A 7500-nucleotide genomic window follows, 5' to 3' on the forward strand; every position below is an offset into this window, starting at 1 on the left:
ATCTTCAGAGATATGAAATTCTTCAAATAGGTTATGCATTTCAGTGAAGTACTTCACTCTATGATGCAATAAAGATGGACAGAAATGTATTGCCTCCATGGATGATCTTGGGATTATTTGCATCCATGATCTGTGAAATGATGGGAACATCTGCAACGCAAACTAAATCAGGTGTGTGAAATTGCGAAGAATCTGCTGTGCTAAATGACAGAACACTAAAAGGAGTATTTATGAACACAAACCAGCTAAAAGGTTGGAGTTGATGCCTCCCGTGCTTGTAGTCGAATATGGGCTTTTACCTCATTGTGTTTCTCATGCACATTCACAAACACACGCTCCCTAGACACCCCAAGGTTTCTTTTATTCATAACTGGTTGTCTGCTTAGAGAACACTCACACAAACTCACTTACTCAGACATACATTTATAAGCACGTACCTACACACACACACACACACATCCACACAAGCGCACACACACACGCACGCATGCACGCACGCACACACACTCACACACACACACACATGCACACAAGCACTCACACAAGTACCCACACACACATATCCACGCAAGCACTCACACACACATGTATGCAAGCACTCACACATACACACACAGACACGCATGCATGCCCCATGCAAACACACTCATCTATCTTACAACTGCTTACGTCTTTTCACCTCCTGTCTGTTCTCTAGTTTCACCTGCATGCCTGCGCTGCGTATATAATTATGTAAACGATGGGCATGCTGTACAACAACTTAATGGATCCTAAGAGTTTGATAATTCCTATTCTGTTACATCATGCCTTTAATGTCTCTCTCTCTCTCTCTCTCTCTCTCTCTCTCTCTCTCTCTCTCTCTCTCTCTCTCTCTCTCTCTCTCCTCATCACAGGGCTACTCTCTCTCTCTCTCTCTCTCTCTCTCTCTCTCTCTCTCTCTCTCTCTCCATCCCTCTCCTCCTCCCTCCTGCTGCCTCTATGTCCATGTGGGAGTTTGTTTGTATCCTATTGAGAGATGAATAACCCTTTTAAGCTAACTGGCTGCATTCCCGCCCTCTCATGTACGCTGTATGGTAATGGCGATATGGAAATTATTTCATTTAAGTGAGCGGGAGACAAAAGCACAAATGGAGCCGAGTGAGTGCCTGTGTGTGTGTGTGTGTGTGTGTGTGTGTGTGTGTGTGTGTGTGTGTGTGTGTGTGTGTGTGTGTGTGTGTGTGTGGTGTGTGGTGTGTGTGTGTGTGTGCGTGCGTGCGTGCGTGAGTGCGTGCGTGCGTGCGTGCGTGCGTGCGTGCGTGTGGTGTGGTGTGTGTGCGCGCGTGCGTGTGTACCTGCGAGCATGTGTGTGTGTGTGTGTTTGTGTTTTAAGAACACAGAATGTTCTCATAGGGGCTCTCAGTCTCCATGTCTCTCAGGCAGGGTCTGTTATCGGAGTGCACCATGCTAAGGCCCTATCCCCTGCACGCCTGTGGGAGGGAGGACTACTGTAGGCTGTAGGGGGTCCAGCAGGGTCTTGCTTAAGGACTTGCAGGCATTGTGTGTGTTGTGTGTGTGTCTGTGTTTGTGTGTGTGTGTGTGTTTGCGTGCGTGCGTGTGTGTGTGTGTGTGTCTCGGTGCTTGTTTTTGTTTGGTGTGTGTTGTTGGAGTAGTAACCTGTAGGGGTCCAGAGTCCTGCTGCAGGATACGTAGTTGGCCACACATAGTTGGCTGACTCGAACCCTTAAAACCTCCTCAAGGCCCTGCATGCAACTTTAGCCTCTTGGTTCTGACACACACACACACACACACACACACACACACACACACACACACACACACACACACACACACACACACACACACACACACACACACACACACAGATGGGTACGTATACACAAACACACACAGATGCGCACGTATACACAAACACACACACAACACACAAATACACACAGATGTGAACACACGGGTGCATATGCACACACACCCATAGTTTAGTACTATTATTTGGATCGCACCACATTAAAAGTTATACAGACCCAAATACTGATGGAAATCACAGAGTTGTATAGGCATGATCATGCAGTTATTCAGTCCAATATTTATGGATACGTATGGCATCTCCGTCTCCAAATGGACAAACTGCCTATGATGGCAGAGATGGAACAGTATTTTGGCAGTCTTTTTGCTGTTGTTTTGTGCAGTCCAGATAGTTACAGTCCTGTTAGGGCAAGTTTGTGTACATGCCCAAGGCTCCCAACACACACACACACACACACACACACACACACACACACACACACACACACACACACACACACACACACACACACACACACACACACACACACACACACACACACACACACACACACACACACACACACACAGCCCTTTTTCCCAGCAGCGTGTGGTGATGCAACGTATTAGAGTGGATCCTATGAGCCGATCGTGTTACTCCACCATCAGTCTTCTGTCCCTCGTCAGCGTGTCACTTCCTGCCTACGTTCGAGGGCCGGCTTTCAACAATGCAAGGAAAATATACACGTCACAAATTGGGCATGCTGATTTTTTATGTGTTTTGTTTTGTTTTTCAGTACAATTTATGCGCATTAATCTGTGAAAAAGACTAAAAGTGGAACTCAAAGATAGAATCTCTTTTACTTCACTTTTTCTGACTGATAGTCTCTCTCATTCATTCCCTTGAATTCTTCTGACTCTCTCTCTCTGTCTCTCTCTCTCTCTCTCTCAAACCTAAATATAGTTTTCTTGAGGCACTTTTCCCTCCATCTTCACCAAAACTGCTACCAAAAAGAGCCTTTGATCTTTTTTCAGTAGTCTGGTGTAATAAGAAATTAGTCTGAGAGAAGGAAAGAAAAAGAGAGTGTAAGTTAAAAACAGTTCGAGAGGACAAGAAAAAAGAGAAGTGCAAGAACTTGTAGGGAGGATGAGTGTCTTGAAGCAAAGTCTATAGTACAGTAATAGTTTCCTATAGTAATAGCTAGAGATGGGCAGAACACATCTGAATGTATGACACTGTGAAAGAGGAGAGAGAGAGAGAGAGAGAGAGAGAGAGAGAGAGAGAGAGAGAGAGAGAGAGAGAGAGAGAGAGAGAGAGAGAGAGAGAGATGTTGGAGAAAGATGGAGAGGGAGGCAGACATTAAGACAGCATTTTCAATCTTCATTTAATAATTGAATAATAATCTCCCCAGAGGAGTGACCTAGAACTGGGGAATGCTGAAGAGGGAAAGAGAGAGAGAGAGAGAGAGAGAGAGAGAGAGAGAGAGAGAGAGAGAGAGAGAGAGAGAGAGAGAGAGCAAGAGCCACGGGCAGCACAGCGCTACACAGCACCATGCTGACACCTGGTGGTGGAAGGGTATTACTACAAGCGCATATGTGACAGGCTGCCTTTGCTGCACATCACAAGCAGCAATAAAACCCATAAAAGTGAAGTCACCGACAATGCCTGTCTTCCTGTCCCTTCCTGTATCTCCCACGTGTGCTAATTCAATGTTATGAGACATCTTGGGAGATGTGATATTGCTTGAGGGGGTCGCTTGTGATGCCTGAATATGCAAAGAGAACGGATGCCATGTATGGTTCACCTTACCTTGGACAGAAGAATATAGTATTAGCTTCCACTTAACATACAAATCATTTTCATCATCGCATTTGATTAAATGTCTCATGTCTCATGTTCGTTTGTACATGAATGTCTCACATGTGTACACGTGCACGCATACACACACCAACGCACGCACGCACGCACACACACACACACACGCACACACACACAAGCACACAGAGTGCAAATCTGCTCTATACAACGAAACGTGGAATGAATCCTGAAAGGGCCCTGAGTTAAAAAGAAAAAAAAAGATAGCAAAAGTAAATTCAGTTATAGAGCACTTGTAATATGCATCTCTCTGTGGCATCCCTAGCTTTTCTGTAGGCCTGACAGTGATGAACGAGTGTGGAGGAGACGGGCTACGTCTAGATCCATGGCTGGATTGGCCATATGGCACGCGGGACATTTGCCCAGTGGATGTGTTGATGATTTTGGCCTGACCCTTTTCTCAAGGGTTATCAGTCCTCCTGACGCTACAGCAGGCATATCCGAAACAAACAGATAGAAATAAAGCAGTTACACATATAAGATAACTAAAAAAGTTGTCATAGGCTTCATTGGCTCTCTCGAGGCCTGGTGAACCGATCCTAGCTGAAAATGCCCTTTCCTGTTTTTCAGTCCAGTCCAGCCCTGTCTGGGTCATTTTCTCTCTGACAACCCGAATGCGAATGGCAAGGCAAGGCAAGGGCTCCGTGGCCCACAAGGGGCTGTGGAACTCAGCGTGCGGCTGACAAGGGCTTTGGTTCCACTCCAGACGTTCCGCAGACGTTCTGCAGACACACTGTTATCTCAGAACAGAATGAGCTGCCTGTCGGATTCTCCGGGCGCACATGTGAAAATGAAATGAAGCCTCTTCTGCTAATCTCTTTCTCTCCCACACATTCTCTCTCTCTCTCTCCCCCCCCCTCTCTCTCTCTCTCTCTCTCTCTCTCTCTCTCTCTCTCTCTCTCTCTCTCTCTCTCTCCAGTAACAAATCTTAACATTTCAAACCCCAAAGGTTACTCTCCAGTTCACTCCCCCCCAGGCAGTATAGACATATGCTTGAACCCCTGTGTGTGTGTTTGTGTGTGTGTGTGTGTGTGTGTGTGTGTGTGTGTGTGTGTGTGTGTGTGTGTGTGTGTGTGTGTGTGTGTGTGTGTGTGTGTGTGTGTGTGTGTGTGTGTGTGTGTGTGTGTGTGTGCGTGGGCGTGGGCATGTGGGCATGTGCGCGTGTGCGTGTACGTGTCTTTGGATGTGTGGTTGAGTGGTCGCGTGGGTGTCATTGCATCATAGTGCATCACAGTGCAATATCAGGGGTGGAAGATTTTTTCCAAATTGAATGCAAGCAACGAACCAAAGTAACAAATTGTTAAGTGGTTGGTACTACAACTTAAACACGGTGTTGGCGTAGCTTAAACTTAAGTGCTTCGTGTTATGTATTTGTGTGCAGACTCTTTGAGAACATTTTTCCAAAATCATTGCAAGCAATAGGGAAAAAATGTAATGTCAGGGGTGATGGAACGAGTGTGTGTGTATAGACTGAGTGTGATGATGGATGGGTGTGTGATTGATGAGACGGCTGTATACTATAGGAGGTGCCGATTGTCATTTCACTCATCAGAAGACAAGCAAGCAGTGCATGCAGTACAATCACACTGACAATATTGGCAATATCAATTTCATCTTAACACATTGAGTACCGACGACGTAATAATGCGTTTTTCACGCCCATGCGTTGTATACCAAAACGTAAACATACGTTTTTGCATTTAAATATCATATTTTGAATCTACACCCTTCAATGGACAATATATGTGATTTTGGTAGCTCTGTGATGGACATAAATGACAACATTTGCAGTCCAAAGTTGTTTGATTGTTATGATGTTTGAGTGTTATGATTTGGATATTTTAATTTAACTTACCAAGATGTCTGGATGCCAACCCATGTCGCCTATCGCGCTGCCTGCATTGATTTCCCTAGTACGGTCACTGTAGCATGTGTTGTCTCTGACTTCACGCAATAGGTAAACACCATTGTGTAGTGCCTGGAGTATCTTGAACTTTCTGGACTTGCTAGACCTTTACCAGATCCTTGGATACAAATGGCACCCGATATGTGATTGCAGTAATGCGCTCCGATTTGGACGTTTGATCACCAAAAAGATAAGTTTCTGTGTCTTCCTGTATGTGAGAAGCCAGAAGCTAGCATGGCTACATACCATGATTCCCTGATTGTCGCTCCCAACGCAGGACGCTCCCCTGTCGGCTCGCTCCCACTAGCCAGACTATCGATCAGGGTGGGACTACACGTCCGGGAGTGATAGAAACACCTGGGACTACACGTCAGGGAGCGATCTCAGTTGGGAGTGTCCATCTGCCACCGCATATGATTCGGATCGGATGGGCTAGGCTACATCTAAGCATCATATCATTTGGATTTGTTGTCAATGTTGGGCTATTATTATGGGAGTCATCGGGAGCTATTTTAGCAAATGTCTCACCCTCTGCATGTGTGCAAAGAGTTTGTGTTCAGTCCACGTGAAAAACGGGGATTTCAAAGGGCATCGATTGCTGGTGTCGTAGTGTGACAGAGCAGGAGGTGTGCTGCCGTATTCGTGAATCGTGCTATGTTGTTGTTTCCCTAGTAGCCCACGATCGGTAGCGTGTATTGTGTCTGACTTCACGCAATAGGTAAACACAGAGACCATTGTATATCGTGCCAGGAGTATCTTGAACTTTCTGGGCTTGCTACCTAGACCTTTACCAGCTCCTTGGATCAAAATGGCACCCGAATTGTAATTGGAGTAATGCGCTCCGATTTAGAAGTTTGATCGCCAACCAGATAAGTTTATTTGATTATTCACCCCTATGTTGAACTGTCTTCCTGTATGTGAAAAGCCAGAAGCTAGCATAGATGGCTACATATGGATCGGATGGGCTACATCTAAGCATCATATCATTGGGATTTGTTGTCAATGTTGGGCTATTATTTCGGGAGTCATCGGGAACTATTTTAGCAAATGTCCGACCTTCTGCATGTGTGCAAAGAGCTTGTGTTCAGTCTGTGTGAAAAACGTGGATTTCGAAGGGCATTGATTGCCGGTGTCGTAGTGGTTTAGAGCAGGAGGCGTGTCTTGACGTGCAGGAAGATGTGTGTCAGAGCTAACCAAATTGTGATTAAAACCAACTCATCCCCTTTCAAACTCGTCACATTCTGAAGAAGCGCACCCTTCACAAAAACCTCAATATCTCCGATTGTAGCTGAATTCCATGGATACCCACTTTCCACACACACACACACACACACACACACACACACACACACACACACAACAGATTTTCAGTGGCCCTATCACATAATAAGCTGTGAGTCTACAAAAAAACGTAAAAAAGGGCTTAGAACTCTGGTATTCTACGACATAATTCCGTGAGCACCGCCGGTATTCAATGTGTTAACTGTAAAACTTTGTCCACACACACACACACACACACACACACACACACACACACACACACACACACACACACACACAAACACATGCACACACGTCTCCCCTTCTTCGTTCTCCCTTCCCGCGTCTCTACCAGTTTTACGGTGGGAGGGCCACAAAAAGTGAACATCCCACAAGGCACTGCTACTTTTGCACTTGTCTGGATAAACAAGCAATTACTTTATGAGAAGACTTAAGCTGAAAAATGAACAATCATAACTCTCTTTTACTCACTCACATACACTCTCTCAAGCACACAACAATGTCTCACACACATACACATGCTAACTCACCCCCCCCCCCTCTCTCTCTGTTTAGGTGTGTAGAAAAGTGTGGGAGAGTGTGTGTGTGTGTGGGTGAGCGTGTGTGTGTGTGTGAGAGAGAGCATGTGTGTATGTAAGGCTGATCGTGGTACTCA

The 7500-nt window shown here is 45.6% G+C and overlaps 1 protein-coding gene across 1 annotated transcript in view; it reads left to right on the forward strand.

Moving 5' to 3' along the window:
* Positions 1-7500, forward strand: part of efna3b (ephrin-A3b) — a 107307-nt gene that overhangs the window by 85980 nt on the left and 13827 nt on the right. The window lies entirely within an intron of this gene.

The sequence above is a fragment of the Engraulis encrasicolus genome, chromosome 5 (assembly GCF_034702125.1).
Source record: "Engraulis encrasicolus isolate BLACKSEA-1 chromosome 5, IST_EnEncr_1.0, whole genome shotgun sequence".
Lineage (NCBI taxonomy): Eukaryota > Metazoa > Chordata > Actinopteri > Clupeiformes > Engraulidae > Engraulis > Engraulis encrasicolus.